The 21,702-nt window shown below is 41.0% G+C and overlaps 1 long non-coding RNA gene across 1 annotated transcript; it reads right to left on the bottom strand.

Moving 5' to 3' along the window:
• Window positions 1–18,048: 18,048 nt before the first annotated feature.
• Window positions 18,049–21,042, bottom strand: LOC147991689 (uncharacterized). Its single transcript, XR_015603894.1, has 3 exons — window positions 20,238–21,042; window positions 19,963–20,104; window positions 18,049–18,795 (listed from the first exon to the last, which is right to left on the bottom strand). It is a non-coding gene; the product is annotated as an uncharacterized LOC147991689 (long non-coding RNA).
• Between the last annotated feature and the right edge of the window lie 660 nt (window positions 21,043–21,702).

Below are 21,702 nucleotides of genomic sequence, written 5' to 3'. Positions count from 1 at the left end.
ATTTGCCTCTTTTTGTCTGCTTGCTTTTTGTTTGCTTGTGTGTTGGATTGCTTGCTTGTCACGATGGCTCAAGATAACACTAAATTGTGTGACTTTACCAATACCAACAACAATGATTTTATTAGCACTCCGATTGCTCCTCTTACCGATGCTGAATCTTGTGAAATTAATACTGCTTTGCTGAATGTTGTCATGAAAGATCCGTTTTCCGGCCTTCCTAGTGAAGATGCCGCTACCCATCTAAATAGCTTTGTTGATTTGTGTGATATGCAAAATAAGAAAGATGTGGATAATGATATTGTTAAATTGAAGCTATTTCCTTTTTCGCTTAGAGATCGTGCTAAAGCTTGGTTCTCTTCTTTAACTAAAAATAGTATTGATTCGTGGAATAAGTGCAAAGGTGCTTTTATCTCTAAGTATTTTCCTCCCGCTAAGATCATCTCCCTTAGAAACGATATTATGAATTTTAAGGAACTTTACCATGAACAGGTTGCACAAGCTTGGGAGAGGATGAAATTACGGTTATGTAATTGCCCTATTCATGGTTTGAATTTGTGTATGATTATACAAAACATTTATGCCAAATTGAATTTTGCTTCTAGAAATCTTTTAATTCGGCCGCGGGAGGCACTTTTATGGAAATCATTTTAGGAGAAGCTACTAAATTCTTAGATAATATTATGGTTAATTATTCTCAATGGCATACTGAAAAATCTACTAATAAAAAGGTGCATGCGATAGAAGAAATTAATGTTTTGAGTGGAAAGATGGATGAATTTATGAAATTATTTGCTAATAAAAGTGTTTCTTCTGATCCTAATGATATGCCCTTGTCTACTTTGATTGAGAATAATAATGAATCTATGGATGTGAATTTTGTTGGTAGGAACAATTTTGGTAACAACGCGTATAGAGGAAATTTCAATCCTAGGCCTTATCCTAGTAATCCCTCTAATAATTATGGTAATTACTACAACAACTCTTATGGAAATTATAATAATATGCCCTATGATTTTGAATCTAATATTAAAGAATTTATTACTTCGCAAAAGAATTTTAATGCTTTGATTGAAGAAAAATTGCTTAAGATTGATGAGTTGGCTAGGAACGTTGATAGAATTGCTCTTGATGTTGATTCTTTGAAACTTAGATCTATTCCACCTAAGCATGATATCAATGAGTCTCTCAAAGCCATGAGAATTTCCATTGATGAGTGCAAAGAAAGAACCGCTAGGATGCTTGCTAAGAAAGATGCCGTTATAAGAGCGTGTTCTTCTAGTTACTATGAAAATAAAGATGAAGATCTAAAAGTTATTGATGTGTGCCCTATTAAATCTTGTTTTGCAATATGAATCTTAATAATGATGGGACTGAATATGATCCACCTTTACCTAGAAGGCATTCCAAGAATTCGGAGTTTTTAGATCTTGATGCTAAAATTGATAAAAGTGGGATTGAAGAAATTAAAACTGTAGATGTTGCTAAACCCACTATTTTGGATTTCATGGAATTTAATTATGAAAATTGCTCTTTGATTGATTGTATTTCCTTGTTGCAATCCATGCTAAATTCTCCTCATGCTTATAGTTTTGAATTGGAAGTTTCTATCCCTAGAAAACTTTATGATGAGTGGGAACCAACTATTAAAATTAAGATTAAAGATCATGAATTCTATTCTTTATGTGATTTGGGTGCTAGTGTTTCCCTGATTCCAAAGACTTTGTGTGATTTGTTAGATTTCCGTGATTTTGATGATTGCTCTCTAAACTTGCACCTTGCAGATTCCACTATTAAGAAACCTATGGGAAGAATTAATGATGTTCTTATTGTTGCAAATAGGAACTATGTGCCCGTAAATTTTATTGTTCTTGACATAGATTGCAATCCTTCATGTCCTATTATTCTTGGTAGACCTTTCCTTATAACGATTGGTGCAATTATTGATATGAAGGAAGGAAATATTAGATTCCAATTTTCGTTAAGGAAAGGCATGGAACACTTTCCTAGAAATAAAATTAAATTACCTTATGAATCTATTATCAGAGCCACTTATGGATTGCCTACCAAAGATGGCAATACCTAGATCTATCTTTGCTTTTTATGCCTAGCTAGGGGCGTTAAACGATAGCACTTGTTGGGAGGCAACCCAATTTTATTTTTATTCCTTGATTTTCGCTCTTGTTTAGTAATAAATAATTTATCTAGCCTCTATTTATGTTGTGTTTTTGTGTTTAATTAGTATTTGTGCCAAGTAGAATCGTTGGGAAGATTTGGGGAAAGTCTTGTTAATCTTGCTGTAAAAAACAGAAACTTTAGCGCTCACGAGAACTGCTGACATTTTTATTTGGAAAGTGCTATTTAGTTAATTCGTTTTGCAAATGATTAATAGATAAATTCCTCACGTCCAGCAATTTATTTTAGAATTTTTGGGGTTCCAGATCTTGCGCTAGCTACAAATTACTACAGAGTATTCTGTTTTTCATGTGTTGTTTGCTTATTTTGATGAATCTATGGATAGTAAAATAGTTTATAAACCATAGAGAAGTTGGAATACAGTAGGTTTAACACGAATATAAATAAAGAATGAGTTCATTACAGTACCTTGAAGTGGTCTTTTGTTTTCTTTCGCTAACAGAGCTCACGAGATTTTCTGCTTTAAGTTTTGTGTTGTGAAGTTTTCAAGTTTTGGGTAAAGATTTGATGGATTATGGAACAAGGAGTGGAAAGAACCTAAGATTGGGGATGCCCATGGCACCCCCAAGATAATATAAGGACAACTAAAAGCCAAAGCTTGGGGATGCCTCGGAAGGCATCCCCTCTTTCGTCTACTTCTATCGGTAACTTTACTTGGAGCTATATTTTTATTCACCCCATGATATGTGTTTTGTTTGGAGTGTCTTGTATTATTTGAGTCTTTATTTGTTAGTTTACCATAATATCCTTGCTGTACACACCTTTTGAGATAGCCATACATGATTTGGAATTTGTTAGAATACTCTATGTGCTTCGCTTATATCAATTGAGTTATATAGTTTTGTTCTAGTACTTCACTTATATCTTTTAGAGCATGGTGGTGAATTTGTTTTATAGAAACTATTGATCTCTCATGCTTCACTTAGATTATTTTGAGAGTCTTAAATAGCATGGTAATTTGCTTAAAAAATCCTTATATGCTAGGTATACAAGATTAATAATAAAATTCTCTTATGAGTGTGTTGAATACTATGAGAAGTTTGATGCTTGATAATTGTTTTGAGATATGAAGATGGTGATATTAAAGTTGTGCTAGTTGAGTAGTTGTTAATTTGAGAAATACTTGTGTTAAAGTTTGTGATTCCCGTAGCATGCACGTATGGTGAACCGTTATGTGATGAAGTCGGAGCATGATTTATTTATTGATTGTCTTCCTTATGAGTGGCGGTCGGGGACAAGCGATGGTCTTTTCCTACCAATCTATCCCCCTAGGAGCATGCGCGTAATACTTTGCTTTGATAACTTGTAGATTTTTGCAATAAGTATATGAGTTCTTTATGACTAATGTTGAGTCCATGGATTATACGCACTCTCACCCTTCCACCATTGCTAGCCTCTCTAATACCGCGCACCTTTCGCCGGTATCATACACCCACCATATACCTTCCTCAAAACAGCCACCATACCTACCTATTATGGCATTTCCATAGCCATTGCGAGATATATTGCCATGCAACTTTCCACCATTCCGTTTATGATGACACACTCCATCATTGTCATATTGCTTAGCATGATCATGTAGTTGACATCGTATTTGTGGCAAAGCCACCATTCATAATTCTTTCATACATGTCACTCATGAATCATTGCATATCCCGGTACACCGCCGGAGGCATTCATATAGAGTCATATTTTGTTCTAGGTATCGAGTTGTAATTGTTGAGAGGTATCGAGTTGTAATTGTTGAGTTGTAAGAAAATAAAAGTGTGATGAACATCATTATTAGAGCATTGTCCCAGTGAGGAAAGGATGATGGAGACTATGATTCCTCCACAAGTCGGGATGAGACTCCGGACGAAAAAAAAGAAAGATAAGAGGCCATAAAAAAGAGAAAAGGCCAAAATAAAAAAAATGATGAGAGAAAAAGAGAGAAGGGGCAATGCTACTATCCTTTTACCACACTTGTGCTTCAAAGTAGCACCATGATATTCATAGTAGAGAGTCTCTCATTTCGTCACTTTCATATAATAGTGGGAATTTTTCATTATAGAACTTGACTTGTATATTCCAATGATGGGCTTCCTCAAATTGCCCTAGGTCTTTGTGAGCAAGCAAGTTGGATGCACACCCACTTAGTTTATTTTGTAGAGCTTGCATATACTTATAGCTCTAGTGCATCCGTTGCATGGCAATCCCTACTCACTCACATTGATATCTATTGATGGGCATTTCCATAGCCCGTTGATACGCCTAGTTGATGTGAGACTATCTTCCCCCTTTTTGTCTTCTCCACAACCACCATTCTATTCCACCTATAGTGCTATGTCCATGGCTCACGCTCATGTATTGCGTGAAGATTGAAGAAGTTTGAGAACATCAAAAGTATGAAACAATTGCTTGGCTTGTCATCGGGGTTGTGCATGATTTAAATATTTTGTGTGATGAAGATAGAGCATAGCCAGATTATATGATTTTGTAGGGATAGCTTTATTTGGCCATGTTATTTTGAGAAGACATGATTACTTTGTTAGTATGCTTGAAGTATTATTATTTTTATGTCAATATTAAACATTTGTCTTGAATCTTTCGAATCTGAATATTCATGCCACAATAAAGAGAATTGCATTGAAAATTATGCTAGGTAGCATTCCACATCAAAAATTCTATTTTTATCATTTACCTACTCGAGGACGAGAAGGAATTAAGCTTGGGGGTGCTTGATATGTCTCCAACGTATCTATAATTTTTGATTGTTCCATGCTATTATATTGTCGATCTAGTGCTATATCCATGGCTCACGCTCATGTATTGCGTGAAGATTGAAAAAGTTTTGAGAATGTCAAAAGTATGAAACAATTGCTAGGCTTGTCATCAGGGTTGTGCATGATTTAAATACTTTGTGTGGTGAAGATAGAGCATAGCCAGAAAATATGATTTTGTAGGGATAACTTTCTTTGGCCATGTTATTTTGAGAAGACATGATTGCTTTATTAGTATGCTTGAAGTATTATTATTTATGTCAATATGAACTTTTATCTTGAATCTTTCGGATCTGAATATTCATACCACAATTAAGAAGAATAACATTAAAATTATGCCAAGTAGCACCCCGCATCAAAAATTCTGTTTTTATCATTTACCTACTCGAGGACGAGCAGGAATTAAGCTTGGGGATGCTTGATACGTCTTGTAGGATCTAGAAGTAGATGTGTCTAGAGGGGGGTGATTAGACACATAATGCTCAAGTTGCAATTTTTAAGCTTTTTCGGTTTAGGTGGAGTTTAGGCACAATTTCAACACACACAATACATATCAAGCAAGCATGCAAAGAGTATATGAGCAGCAGAATGTAAAGCATGCAACTTGCAAGAATGTAAAGGGAAGGGTTTGGAGAGATCAAACGCAATTGGAGACACGGATGTTTTTCCCGTGGTTCGGTTAGGTGGTGCTATCCTACATCCACGTTGATGGAGACTTCAACCCACGAAGGGTAACGGTTGCGCGAGTCCACACAGGGCTCCACCCAAGGGTAATGGTTGCGCGAGTCCACACAGGGCTCCACTCACGAAGGGTCCACGAAGAAGCAACCACCCACAAAGGGTCCACGAAGAAGCAACCTTGTCTATCCCACCATGGCCATCGCCCACGCAGGACTTGCCTCACTAGCGGTAGATCTTCACGAAGTAGGCGATCTCCTTGCCCTTACAAACTCCTTGGTTCAACTCCACAATCTTGTCGGAGGCTCCCAAGTGACACCTAGCCAATCTAGGAGACACCACTCTCCAAGAAGTAACAAATGGTGTGTAGGTAATGAACTCCTTGCTCTTGTGCTTCAAATGATAGTCTCCCCAACACTCAACTCTCTCTCATAGGATTTGGATTTAGTGGAAAGAAGATTTGAGTGGAAAGCAACTTGGGAAGGCTAGAGATCAAGATTCATATGGTAGGAATGGAATATCTTGGTCTCAACACATGAGTAGGTGGTTCTCTCTCAGAACATATGAGTTGGAATGGTGTGTGTGTGTTCTGATGGCTCTCTCTTCGAATGAAGAGGAGGTGGAGGGGTATATATAGCCTCCACACAAAATCCAACCGTTACACAGTTTTCCAATCTCGGTGGGACCAAATCAACAAACTTGGTCGGACTGAAAATGTAAACCTAGTGACCGTTCGAGATTTTCGGTGGGACTGACATGCAACTCGGTAGGACCGATATGGTTAGGGTTTGGGCATAACGTAATCTCGATGAGACCGATTACACAAACTCGGTGAGACCGAATTTGGTAATTAGCTAACCAGAGAGTTGGTCAGGCAAACTCGGTGGGACCGATTTGCTCTTTCGGTGAGACCGAGTGGAACTCGGTGAGACCGAAAAGTTACAAAGGGGAAACACTGAGTTTACATTGCAATCTCGGTGGGACCGATTCGCTCTTTCGGTGAGACCGAAAAGTTACGAAAGGGAAACAGAGAGTTTGCAATCCCATCTCGGTGAGACCGAGATCCTTATCGGTAGAACCGAATTGCTAGGGTTTGGTAGTGGCTAATGACAAGTGAAACTCGGTGGCGCCGGATAGGAAGAATCGGTAGGACCGAGTTTGGCTTAGGGTTTAGGTCATATGTGGATATGGGAAGGTTCTTGAGGGTTTTGGAGCATATCACTAAGCACATGAAGTAAGAGGCTCATTAAGCAACACCTCATCCCTCCTTGATAGTATTGGCTTTTCCTATGGACTCAATGTGATCTTGGATCACTAAAATGTAAAATGAAGAGTCTTGAGCTTGAAGCTTTAGCCAATCCTTTGTCCTTAGCATCTTGAAGGAGTTCCCACAACCTTTAGTCCATGCCACTCCATTGTTGAACTTATCTGAAACATGCTAGATAGAAATGTTAGTCCAACAAGAGATACGTTGTCATCAATTATCAAAACCACCTAGGGAGCACTTGTGCTTTCAATCTCCCCCTTTTTGGTAATTGATGGCAACATACATCAAAGCTTTAGATAAAGATATAAAGAACAGCAAGTAAAGCTTTGGAAGGACATGTAACGAGCATAGGCTCCCCCTACATGTATGCACTCATGTAAATATGAAATATAGAGGCATGTGAGAGCATAACCATGACAGAGTAGGCAATGTGTTACATGCATCTTGGCCATATGCATCAGAGCAAGAGATTATCAAGGAAAATACCTTCATGCTCATGAGTCCTTCTTGCAAACAGTATGTACATAAGCAAGAACTCCTCATACTCATGATTTTGATGCATATACTTACCTTGTGGTCTTGAGTTGGCTTAGGATGGAATGGACCTGCACAAACAAGGTTATATAACACAGGTACGTCCACTAGCCAGAGCAAACAAAAGAAACCACAAGAATACCAAGACTGGGATGACATGTAGAGAGTGAGTACAATGTACCACATTGAATTCAACATGTCCCCGAGAATAAAGATATGCAATGAATTTGACTAATTTCTTTTCCTTAGGTGTCTTTCTCCCCCTGAATCGTACATGGGATATTGGGAGAAGATAGGAAACAGAAAATCAGAGCTGAAAGATATGAATAGAACTAAATTCAAATGAGTTCATATGAACATGTCTTTCCCCCAAAAATACATGTGGCATCTCTCCTCTTGAACATCAAGCATCTGGGATCCTTGAGTATTCTCTCCCCCTTGGAGATTTCTTTCTCCCCCTTAATATATGGGATCCTTGAGTATTCTCTCCCCCTTAGTACTTTCTCCTTTGTAGGTGATAAGCTTTTGATGTGATCTCTCTCTCTCTCTCCCTGATGATAAGATTTGATGTGATCTCTCTCTCCCCCTTTGACATCAATTTCCAAGAAGGTTTTTCCTGGAATCCGTCGAATAGGTTTGGTCCTTGAGATTCAGTACAAAGCAGGGAATAAAACTGTGATGCTTGTAGAGGACAAGATTCATTGAGTGGAGCTGGATCAGAAGAAATATAGAATATGTGGCAAACTGTTTTTCCTGTTGCGAAATCGGTGGCACCGAGTGGCATGTTTCGGTAGTACCGAAGGGATTCGGTTGGACGGAAAATGGCAATTCGGTGAAACCGAGTTCATCACAGAGAAAAACACTTGTCACCTCAGCTCACTAGTCAAGTAAGATCTCACAAAGATTTGCAATGAATTTGATGCAGAAATATGTAGAACAAGAACCAAAAAAAAGAGTGAAAGTTTCTAGATGAAGTTTTTGTTTTTGTTTTGTTTGAAAAATAAGGAAACAAATATGCAAGGGACAAATGCAATAACTCAGAAAAGAACACAAGAGAACTTCATCTAGAATTGGGCGGTGACATAGTCACCTATGTTAGAGTATATTGACTTAGGAGTCAAGTGAGAACACTTGATCATAGGTCATACTCATCGTTTAAGCTCAAAATGGGATTACCATTTTTCGTTTAAGCATCTTAATGTATTCACATCTTGTTGAGTTGCTTTGACTCATGTCTTGGAGTAAAGCTTCTCTAAGATGGAATAACATACCTTGGGTGGTGGTGTGGTTCTTGCTCATGTAGTTGAACTTGTGTGGGTGCTCAAGGTTGATGTAGTTCATCAAGAGTTGGGAGCACCACTTGGAGTTTGAGTTCATCTACCTACATGGGTTAGTTCTTGCAAGGAAGAGCACTTGTGTATCCAAAAATGACAATCATGAAGCTTAACATAGAATTTGTCAAAGGATATGTTTGAGTGGTTTTGTGCTTCCCTGTCTTCAACCACTACTGTGTAGAGTCTTGGTGATGTAGAGATTGCTCAAGATATGAGTGAGTCGCAATCTCATGGATTTAGATTCAACCAAGCACCTACATGGGTTAGACAACATGCAAGGTGCAAATATATCCAAGACATAAGATAGTTATCATAAGAGATATATCATGGATTAGTCATAAGCTCATGTCTTGCATGTATCCAATGGAGTTTCTACTCCAAGTTCGAAGCATCAATGATGTTCAATTCTCCTCTCAACCAGCAAAACACTTTCTCATCAAGTGGTTTAGTAAATATATCCGCTAATTGCTTGTCGGTGCGAACATGCTTAAGATTGATGTCACCCTTAGCAACATGATCTCGAATGAAATGATGGCGAACTTCAATATGCTTAGTTCGAGAATGTTGTTCAGGATTATGACCAATTTTGATAGCACTTTCATTGTCACAAAGCAGTGGAACATGTTTCGCATAAATCCCATAATCTTTAAGAGTTTGGGTCATCCAAAGTAATTGAGCGCAACATGAACCAGCGACAATGTATTCCGCTTCGGCGGTGGATAAGGATACCGAGTTTTGTTTCTTGGAAGACCAAGACACAAGAGATCTGCCAAGAAATTGACAAGTACCCGAAGTGGACTTTCTGTCAACCTTGTCTCTGGCATAATCCGAGTCAGAATAGCCAACAAGATCAAAAGAAGACCTCTTAGGATACCAAATGCCAAAATTTGGTGTATGGATTAAATATCTCACTATCCTTTTCACAGCCTTAAGATGACAATCTTTAGGAGCAGCTTGATATCGTGCACACATGCACACACTTAGCATAATATCGGGACGTGAAGCACATAGGTATAACAATGAACCAATCATAGAGCGATAAACCTTTTGATCAACAGGTTCACCATCTTTGGACAAATCATTATGTCCACTAGTAGGCATGGGTGTAGACATACCTTTGCATTCTTGCATATTGAACTTCTTGAATAAGTCCTTGGTGTACTTTGTTTGAGAGAAAAATGTACCTTCCTTAGTTTGCTTGATTTGCAACCCGAGAAAGAACTTGAGTTCACTCATCATAGACATCTCAAACTTCTCTGACATTAGCTTTCCAAACTTTTCACTAAAGAGAGGGTTAGTTGAACCAAATATGATATCATCAACATAAATTTGGCATACAAATAGTTCTCCATTAACCCTTTTAGTAAAAAGAGTAGAACCAATTTTACCAATTTCAAAACCACTTGTAGTAAGGAACTTGGTCAAGCATTTATACCATGCTCTAGGAGCTTGTTTAAGACCATAAAGAGCTTTGTGAAGTTTGTAAACATGATTTGATTTCTTAGGATTGACAAAGCCGGGATGTTGTTTGACATAAACTTCCTCCTCTATTTCACCATTTAGAAAAGCACTTTTAATGTCCATTTGGTACAAGGTGATATTATGGTGATTAGCATAGGCAAGTAAGATGCGAATGGACTCAAGTCTAGCAACGGGAGCATACGTCTCACCGTAGTCCATACCTTCGACTTGTGTGTACCCTTGGGCGACGAGACGTGCTTTGTTGCGAACCACTTATCCATCTTCATCTTGCTTGTTGCGAAACACCCATTTGGTACCAATGATGTTGTGGTTGTTGTCGGGCTTCTCAACCAATGTCCAAACTTGGTTTCTCTCAAAATTATGTAGCTCTTCATGCATAGCGTTTATCCAATCCGGATCTTCCAATGCTTCTTCAACCTTCATTGGTTCAATGATAGAGATGAATGAATAGTTTTCACAAAAGTTAGCTAAACGAGTTTTTGAGCGAGTGATTCTCCCGGTTTGTATATCATTGAGGATTTGCTCGACGGGATGATCTTTGGCAATTCTTGCTCGAACTCGTGAGAGCTTTTGCTTGGGTCTTCGTTGAACATCTTCTTCATCTTGTTCTTCTTCTTGGCCTTCTTCATTGTTGACGTCGTCGTTCTCTTGTCGTGGTGGAGAAGGAGGTTGTTGATGTTCATCTTGACGTAATTCCTCGTTTTCTTCATCTTGGTGTGTCCCACTTGTGGATGCTTCCGTGTCGATTCTTGGTTCACCTTGTCGTGAAGTAGAAGCTTCCACTTGGACGGATGAAGTACTCTCCTTCACCTCCGTTGGACGAATTTTTCCGATGGAAAAGTCTTGAATTTCTTCTGAAGAGTCTTTGTCTCCTACATCAATTGGCAATTGCTCTACTTGCGAGCCATTAGATTCATCAAACTTCACATCTACCGTCTCTTCAACCTTTCGGGTGAAATTGTTGTAGACACGGTAAGTGTGAGAGTTTGAGCCATAACCAAGTAGAAAACCTTCATGAGTTTTAGGAGCAAACTTTGAACGACGATGCTTATCAAGAATGTAGCACTTTGAGCCGAATACTCGAAAGTATCCAACTTGGGGTTTGTTACCGGTGAGAAGCTCGTATGCCGTCTTGCCGAGTAGCTTGTGAAGATATAAGCGATTTGTTGCGTGACAAGCTGTCTCAACCGCTTCTGCCCAAAAGTGCTTTGGCGTCTTGTATTCATCAAGCATCGTTCTTGCCATTTCGATGAGCGTCCAGTTCTTCCTCTCAACAACTCCATTTTGTTGAGGTGTGTACGTAGCCGAGAACTCGTGTGAAATCCCTTCTTCGTCAAGAAAGGTGTCCACATTTGCGTTCTTGAACTCCGTTCCGTTGTCACTCCGAACCTTCTTGATCTTCACATCAAACTGATTTTGGGCCTTCCTAGCGAAGTTTCTGAAGATCTTCTGGACCTGCGACTTGTCATTAAGAAAGAACACCCACGTAAATCTTGAAAAGTCATCAACTATAACTAGACCAAAAGAATTTCCATCGAGACTCTTGTAGGCGTTGGGACCAAAAAGATCCATGTGAAGTAGCTCGAGTGGCCTCCTTGTGGTCATGATGTTCTTCACGGGATGTCTTCCTCCAACCTGTTTACCTGCTTGACAAGCACTGCAAAGTCTATCCTTATGAAATATGACATCGTTAACTCCAAGGATATGATTTCCTTTAATAAGCTTGTCAAGGTTTCTCATGCCAACGTGACCTAGTCGTCTATGCCACAACCAACCTTTTGAGGATTTAGCAACAAAGCAAGTTTTAGGTTGTGCCTTTTTAGAGAAATCAACAATGTAAAGATCACCTCTACGCATACCCGTAAAGACCATTTTATGATTGTCTCGATGAAATACTTGGCAATCTACCTCAGTAAATAGGACATTCAAACCGAAATCAGCAAGTCTAGATACTGAGAGTAAGTTGTAGCCAAGAGATTCAACGAGCATGACATTTTGAATGGAACTATCATGTGAGATGGCCACCTTACCAAGGCCAACCACTTTACCCTTTGAATTATCACCAAAGGTGACATATTTTCGAGGGCCGTTGTTTTCAGCAAGCTCACGAAACATCTCTTCATCTCCGGTCATATGATCAGTACATCCACTATCAAGAACCCATTCCTTTCCTCCTGATTCATATCCCCGAAGATTTGCCATAAGACCAAAATGTCTCATTGCATCATCAAGATCGAAGTCACTATCATCATCATCATAATATTCATGTTCATCATGATCTTGTGACTCATCATTTCCTAGAGAGGGTAATTCATTAGATAAATGATCAAAGTGGTTACTTTTATGAATTCTTATAGCTTTGAATATGATATCATTAATGATTCCAACATCTCCTTTAGCATGCTTAAGATTGGCAAGTTCAAAAAGACATTTACCAAAACTAGGATCACTAGAGTTCATCTTACTCAAGGCAATAGATTTATGGAGAATTTCATCCAAAGTTTTCAAGGAATAATCGGGAAATCGTTCCTCAAGAAATTTCCATATGGTATAGGCACAATTGTGAGTAGGCAAATTAGCAATCAAATTTTTGGGCAATCCTCTAATGATGAGCTCAATAGTTCTAAGATTGTGAATCATGTCAATATCTTTATCTAGGGTAGGATGCAAAGGATCAATATGAGGTGCACAAGGGCTAGCAATATACTTGTTCAAATGATATTGATTGAAGATTACAAGCATCTCATTTTTCCACTCATGGAAATACTCTCCATCAAGAATAGGCACTCTATGTCTAAGACTCCCTAATGTAGACACATCCATCTTCCTCCAATGGTGATTAAACCAAGGCAATGGAGACCAAAGCTCTGATACCACTTGTAGGATCTAGAAGTAGATGTGTCTAGAGGGGGGTGATTAGACACATAATGCTCAAGTTGCAATTTTTAAGCTTTTTCGGTTTAGGTGGAGTTTAGGCACAATTTCAACACACACAATACATATCAAGCAAGCATGCAAAGAGTATATGAGCAGCATAATGTAAAGCATGCAACTTGCAAGAATGTAAAGGGAAGGGTTTGGAGAGATCAAACGCAATTGGAGACACGGATGTTTTTCCCGTGGTTCGGATAGGTGGTGCTATCCTACATCCACGTTGATGGAGACTTCAACCCACGAAGGGTAACGGTTGCGCGAGTCCACACAGGGCTCCACCCAAGGGTAACGGTTGCACGAGTCCACACAGGGCTCCACCCACGAAGGGTCCACGAAGAAGCAACCACCCACAAAGGGTCCACGAAGAAGCAACCTTGTCTATCCCACCATGGCCATCGCCCACGCAGGACTTGCCTCACTAGCGGTAGATCTTCACGAAGTAGGCGATCTCCTTGCCCTTACAAACTCCTTGGTTCAACTCCACAATCTTGTCGGAGGCTCCCAAGTGACACCTAGCCAATCTAGGAGACACCACTCTCCAAGAAGTAACAAATGGTGTGTAGGTAATGAACTCCTTGCTCTTGTGCTTCAAATGATAGTCTCCCCAACACTCAACTCTCTCTCATAGGATTTGGATTTAGTGGAAAGAAGATTTGAGTGGAAAGCAACTTGGGAAGGCTAGAGATCAAGATTCATATGGTAGGAATGGAATATCTTGGTCTCAACACATGAGTAGGTGGTTCTCTCTCAGAACATATGAGTTGGAATGGTGTGTGTGTGTTCTGATGGCTCTCTCTTCGAATGAAGAGGAGGTGGAGGGGTATATATAGCCTCCACACAAAATCCAACCGTTACACAGTTTTCCAATCTCGGTGGGACCAAATCAACAAACTTGGTCGGACTGAAAATGTAAACCTAGTGACCGTTAGAGATTTTCGGTGGGACTGACATGCAACTCAGTAGGACCGATATGGTTAGGGTTTGGGCATAACGTAATCTCGATGAGACCGATTACACAAACTCGGTGAGACCAAATTTGGTAATTAGCTAACCAGAGAGTTGGTCAGGCAAACTCGGTGGGACCGATTTGCTCTTTCGGTGAGACCGAGTGGAACTCGGTGAGACCGAAAAGTTACAAAGGGGAAACACTGAGTTTACATTGCAATCTCGGTGGGACCGATTCGCTCTTTCGGTGAGACCGAAAAGTTACGAAAGGGAAACAGAGAGTTTGCAATCCCATCTCGGTGAGACCGAGATCCTTATCGGTAGAACCGAATTGCTAGGGTTTGGCAGTGGCTAATGACAAGTGAAACTCGGTGGCGCCGGATAGGAAGAATCGGTAGGACCGAGTTTGGCTTAGGGTTTAGGTCATATGTGGATATGGAAAGGTTCTTGAGGGTTTTGGAGCATATCACTAAGCACATGAAGCAAGAGGCTCATTAAGCAACACCTCATCCCTCCTTGATAGTATTGGCTTTTCCTATGGACTCAATGTGATCTTGGATCACTAAAATGTAAAATGAAGAGTCTTGAGCTTGAAGCTTTAGCCAATCCTTTGTCCTTAGCATCTTGAAGGAGTTCCCACAACCTTTAGTCCATGCCACTCCATTGTTGAACTTATCTGAAACATGCTAGATAGAAATGTTAGTCCAACAAGAGATATGTTGTCATCAATTATCAAAACCACCTAGGGAGCACTTGTGCTTTCACGTCTCCAACGTATCTATAATTTTCGATTGCTCCATGCTATATTATCTACTATTTTGGACATTATTTGGCTTTATTATCCACTTTTATATTATTTTTGGGGCTAACCTATTAGCCGGAGGCCCAACCCAGAATTGATGTTTTTTTTGCATATTTTAGGGTCTCGAAGAAAAGGAATATCAAAGGGAGTCCAAACGGAATGAAACCTTCGGGAACGTGATTTTCTCAACGAACAAGACCCGAGAGACTTGGACCCTACGTCAAGACACTAAAGAGGAGGCCACGAGGTAGGGGGGCGCGCCTACCCCCCAGACGCGCCCTCCACCCTCGTGGGTCCCCTATTGCTCCACCCACGTACTCCTTCCTCCTATATATACCTATGTACCCCCAAACGATCAAATACGGAGCCAAAACCCTAATTCCACCGCCGCAACTTTCTGTATCCACGAGATCCCATCTTGGGGCCTGTTCCGGAGCTCCGCTGGAGGGGGCATCGATCACGGAGGGCTTCTACATCATCACCATAGCCCCTCCGATGAAGTGTGAGTAGTTTACCTCAAACCTACGGGTCCATAGTTATTAGCTAGATGGCTTCTTCTCTCTTTTTGGATCTCAATACAATGTTCCCCCTCTCTTGTGGAGAACTATTCGATGTAATCTTCTTTTTGCGGTGTGTTTGTTGAGACCGATGAATTGTGGGTTTATGATCAAGTCTATTTATGAACAATATTTGAATATTCTCTGAATTCTTTTATGTATGATTGGTTATCTTTGCAAGTCTCTTCGAATTATCAGTTTCGTTTGGCCTACTAGATTGATCTTTCTTGCAATGGGAGAAGTGCTTAGCTTTGGGTTCAATCTTGTGGTGTCCTTTCCCAGTGACAGTAGGGGCAGCAAGGCACGTATTGTATTGTTGCCATCGAGGATAAGAAGATGGGGTTTTCACCATATTGCATGAGATTATCCCTCTACATCATGTCATCTTGCTTAAGGCGTTACTCTGTTTTCATTAGCTTAATACTCTAGATGCATGCTGAATAGCTGTCGATGAGTGGAGTAACAGTAGTAGATACAGGCAGGAGTCGATCTACTTGTCTCGGACGTGATGCCTATATACATGATCATGCCTAGATATTCTCATAACTATGCTCAATTCTGTCAATTACTCAATAGTAATTTGTTCATCCACCGTACAATACTTATGCTCTTGAGAGAAGCCACTAGTTAAACCTATGGCCCCCGGGTCTATATTCATCATATTAATCTTCCAATACTTTGTTATTTACTTTGCTTTTATTTTACTTTGCATCTTTATCATAAAAAATACAAAAAATATTATCTTATCATATCTATCAGATCTCACTCTCGTAAGTGGCCGTGTAGGGATTGACAACCCCTTATCGCGTTGGTTGTGAGGATTTACTTGTTTTGTGCGGGTACGAGGGACTCGCGTGTAACCTCCTACTGGATTGATACCTTGGTTCTCAAAAACTGAGGGAGATACTTACGCTACTCTGCTGCATCATCCCTTCCTCTTCGGGGAAAAACCAACGCAGTGCTCAAGAGGTAGCAGTCAGCGATGAAGACGAGCTCTCCGAGGCTCGTGGCCCAGGCACAAACCACCTGCGGAAACCTTGATGGAGATCGAAAAAATTGCAACCTCACCGAAAGTCGCTAAGACGCCTGCCCCATGGTGGGCACCAATTATCGTGGGAACGAGTATGACAGTAATAGTAGGGGGTACGTAGGAGGAGGCATGATCCTAGCTACGACAAGGATGCACACACAAGTTTATGAGTTTAGGACCCTCTCGGAGGAGGTAATAGCCCTACGTCTCGATGCCGCAGAGGCTGGTCGACTGGATATGTGTGAAAGTTATAGGGGGTGCAAACCCTTGTGCCAGAGGAGGGGGTCACTTATATAGAGTGCGCCAGGCCCCTCCAGCCCTCGGTTACACAGGGTTCCATGTGAGTTAAGACAGGGGTGTTACTGGTAATGCCATCTATTAATGATCTTTATGACTACGGAGTGAATGCCCGACCGGTGCCATCCTGGGGTGACTGTAGGCCTTCTATGCTCCGAGTGATTCTTTTGTATGGTCGAGTGTAATGATTATGTCGAGTGGAATTGGGATATCCGAGTGGAATCTATCGTCGAGTGGATTACACTTCAGGGTGATTTCAGTCGGTATCTTCTGTAGAACTTCGCATGTCTTTGACTCTAGGGCAGTGTCCTTGGGTAGGGTGTCTAGGTCAGGTCTACGGCCCTACCCTAGGTACATGTCATCGTCACCATACGCCGTGGACGATGCGGACGGCGAGGGAGACAGCGAGGAGGAATAGGATGGTGGCAAGGACACGCCCATAGCTAAGGAGACGCCGCTCAAGCCATGGCTGGACCCGCGGAAGCTCGCGAGGGCGCTGGAAGGCTGGGCCCCCAAGGGGGTGGCAGAGCTGGAGGCGGCCTGGATCGTCCGGACGCCGTGGCTCATGTGCAAGCTCCTGTGCACATTCAGGAAGCCGGAGACGGCGTGGGAGTTCTTCTGCTGGGTGGCGTGCCGCCCCAGCGGCTTCGCGCACGACCGCAACACCGCCGTGCTCGCCAGGCGCGCCACCGCGCCAGACCGCCCGTCTCCTTGAGCTTTCCTTTCCCATTGATGCTTGCGCTCCTTCCCTGGGCGCGTGCCGAGGAGGTCGTCGACGTCATCACGCTCAAGATGCTTGTGCGGGGCGCGACTAGTGGAAAATTTTGCCCCCCCAGGCCAAAATTCTTGCCGACTACCACCCAAGAGGCGAAAAATGCCTCCTCAGGGCAAACAAGTGGAGATGCTCTTAGCTGGTTTGCTTCATTTTTTTCTCACTTCAATGTTTTTTCCAGTTTCTCTTTTCCATTGTTTTTTAGGACTAGCAAACATGCCCTTGCGTTGCAACGGGAGAAAAAAAACACCACACGCCTCTAGCTCCATCTATTTCAATAGAGTGCCCTTTGGTGTCATGGCGTATCCCCCTTCTCGTCCTCATCAATGGTGGCTACAGTGTCTACCTGATCATAATGCGTTCAAACATGATCAATCTCAAGGCAACGAGCTCTGCTAGCTCATGAGTTAAACCGCAATAGCACAAGTGAATGTTCTAGGATTTGAAGGCCACCCTCCACGAGCTACTGCCCACATCTAGTGCATCCGCACGACCACATTTTTTTGCATAGATATTATAGAAGTATCATGAATTCAACTATCCTAAAGACACATTAATTTGATTGTTTTTAGCATGTCATCTGTTTAAAGCTCGCATCAGAAAGAATTGATCAGAATAACATCTTCCTTATATCAACATTTGGAAGCATACACACCATTAGCTCCAGCTACCAGGAGTAAACCATGCCCTCCCGGAGGCCATCTTCAGGTGATAATGTCTTGAAACCAGACCAAGTCGCGATCCTCCTCCAAACTTGGCGAGTGAAACAGCTGTTCAGAAGAATATGCTCCGCCGACTCCTTCTGCGAACCGTACATCGAACAAATCTCGCTTCCTTACCATCCTCTCCGGATCAGCTTGTCCGCGGACATAATCCTCCCAAGCGACAAGGGCCAACATAATTTTTTTACTTTGTTTTCAGCCTTCCAGAAAGTTTGAGAGCAAGTGCCCAAGTATGAGCCCCAGAACATTGCCCTGTAGGTTGAGCGTGCTATATAGATTCCATCCGCTGTCCAACGTGAAGAGACGACATCTTGGTCTATGTTTGGTATTTGCACCTCTCTGATCAACAACCATAATTTGGTGAATTCATGAACCAACTCAGTGGTGTTGACCCGACGGAGCACAGAAATCCATTTGTTCCCCTGTATGGCTGTGCAACCAGAGATATTCTTCCTTTTGACCTTGCAGAACAGGCTAGGTGCGACCTCCCTGCGGACATACCAAAAAGGAATCTAGCGAGCTCAGCATCCATAGCTCTAACACGTACTAATGAGGAACAGTCAAATCCCTCGGCCAAGAGAAATCATTAACCTGAATGTTTTATCTGTAAGAACATAATAACATGGTGCTTATATGCAGTTTTGACACGATCATGTTTATGCCCCTAAACATTAGCCAAGTTCATGCACTTCTTATCACATATGAATAGTGGATATTCATTTTTTCTGTAGAACTATACATGCGGATTAAAAACATAAGTATGGGGAATCTCTCTTCCTATAGAAGCATATCGCGAGGACACTAAAGAATGATGTGTGCTGGAGGCCCGATCCCCCATCTTCAAGGTGGATCTCAAGAACAACACGATCAGGGAGCAACACGTTGACGACATGGACACGGAGGAGCTCTGTATTAATGATCAATTAATTTGCTTGATGGACTCACTTCATTGTAAATTAGGTGCTATACTTTCCAAATAAAAATAAAAATTCAAAAATAAATTGGGAACTACTGGGTGGTAAGGGAAGACTGCAGTTCATCCCCTCACTGATTTTCATACAAACTGTGTATCGTCAGTTTTTGCACGGAGAAGATTCAATCATGTATGTATACGAACTAATCTGAAAGTTTCCGTGTGCGTCTTAGTGTGCCATCTTTTCCAGATCAAATTATCGAGCAAAGCAACACAGCTTATAGGTAAGTGGGGAGGGAGCTAGGAAGCAAGTCAAGAGAGCAGCTGCACTAAACCGACACTAAATAACAAATTAACACGTGACCATCAGACTCCTGAACATTAGATTCCTAAAAAGTGTAGCGCATCAAAAGTACGATATGGATACCGTATGGCGTAGTAAGCCTGGATCCCTCATTGAATAATATAATTCTTGCAATAGACTATTTAATATGGGGTCTGCTTATTTACATCAAAAAATTGAAAGCATTAATGACTCATCTAGCAAGGATTGATGAGTTAGCAGTTTTTTTCTTTCAAAAATTCGATGCTACATTAATATCTAATAATGACTTGCATAGAATAGTAGTGCAGGAATGAAAATCAATGGAGATTGGAAGCCGGTCTACATTCCTACTTGTGTTCGTCAATGAATTGCATCAGGACGTAAACAGAGATTAGCTGCAATAGCATCGGGGTCATACCTATATCGACAAAGGAGCCAGAGTCAGAGAGTCCTACTCCCTGAGTCAGAATCATATATGCACGCAACGGCAAAGAGGACAACAACAGCAGCATGGCTCCGAAGCCCTCGAACTAGTGCGACGCAAATCCTGAAGGTGTAGCCTGAGGAAGGACGTAGACAGATTATTTGGACCAGGGGATACCGAGCGGACTTCAATCAAATAGTGAATCAAACAACATGTATTCATCTTCACAGAAATTATCTACTAATGTGGAAAACTGATTATAAACACACATGAGTGAGGAACTCTTGCTCAATTGATTTACCAGCTTCAGCATCCTCCTCTGATGCCATCTTCCATCTTTTATTCTCCTCTTTAACAGCTGTTACGTCATCCATCATGAGACCCTCAACCTGAAGAATGCATCAAGCAAAGTTATGAGTTTCGTACATTAGACAAACTACTATTCCCCTGTAGGGCTGTGCAACCAGAGATATTCTTCCTTTTGACCTTGCAGAACAGGCTAGGTGCGACCTCCCTGCGGACATACCAAAAAGGAATCTAGCGAGTTCATCATCCATAGCTCTAACACGTACTAATGAGGAACAGTCAAATCCCTCAGCCAAGAGAAATCATTAACCTGAATGTTTTATCTGTAAGAACATAATAACATGGTGCTTATATGCAGTTTTGACACGATCATGTTTATGCCCCTAAACATTAGCCAAGTTCATGCACTTGTTATCACATATGAATAGTGGATATTCATTTTTTTCTGTAGAACTATACATGCAGATTAAAAACATAAGTATGGGGGATCTCTCTTCCTATAGAAGCATATCGCGAGGACACTAAAGAATATGTGTGCTGGAGGCCCGATCCCCCGTCTTCAAGGCGGATCTCAAGAACAACACGATCGGGGAGCAACACGTTGACGACATGGACACGGAGGAGCTCTGTATTAATGGTCAATTAATTTGGTTGATGGATTCACTTCATTGTAAATTAGGTGCTATACTTTCCAAATAAAAAAAAATTCAAAAATAAATTGGGAACTACTGGGTGGTAAGGGAAGACTGCAGTTCATCCCCTCACTGATTTTCATACAAACTACTGGGTGGTAAGGGAATTTTTCATTATAGAACTTGACTTGTATATTCCAATGATGGGCTTCCTCAAATTGCCCTAGGTCTTTGTGAGCAAGCAAGTTGGATGCACACCCACTTAGTTTCTTTTGTAGAGCTTGCATATACTTATAGCTCTAGTGCATCCGTTGCATGGCAATCCCTACTCACTCACATTGATATCTATTGATGGGCATCTCCATAGCCCGTTGATACGCCTAGTTGATGTGAGACTATCTTCCCCCTTTTTGTCTTCTCCACAACCACCATTCTATTCCACCTATAGTGCTATGTCCATGGCTCACGCTCATGTATTGCGTGAAGATTGAAGAAGTTTGAGAACATCAAAAGTATGAAACAATTGCTTGGCTTGTCATCGGGGTTGTGCATGATTTAAATATTTTGTGTGATGAAGATAGAGCATAGCCAGATTATATGATTTTGTAGGGATAGCTTTATTTGGCCATGTTATTTTGAGAAGACATGATTACTTTGTTAGTATGCTTGAAGTATTATTATTTTTATGTCAATATTAAACATTTGTCTTGAATCTTTCGAATCTGAATATTCATGCCACAATAAAGAGAATTGCATTGAAAATTATGCTAGGTAGCATTCCACATCAAAAATTCTA

This window comes from Triticum urartu, chromosome 1A (genome assembly GCF_056163025.1).
Source record: "Triticum urartu cultivar PI428250 chromosome 1A, HENAU_Tu73, whole genome shotgun sequence".
In the NCBI taxonomy this organism is placed as follows: Eukaryota; Viridiplantae; Streptophyta; class Magnoliopsida; order Poales; family Poaceae; genus Triticum; species Triticum urartu.
The sequence above is the reverse complement of the archived record's forward strand: the minus strand, read 5'-3'. Positions and strand labels throughout refer to the sequence as shown.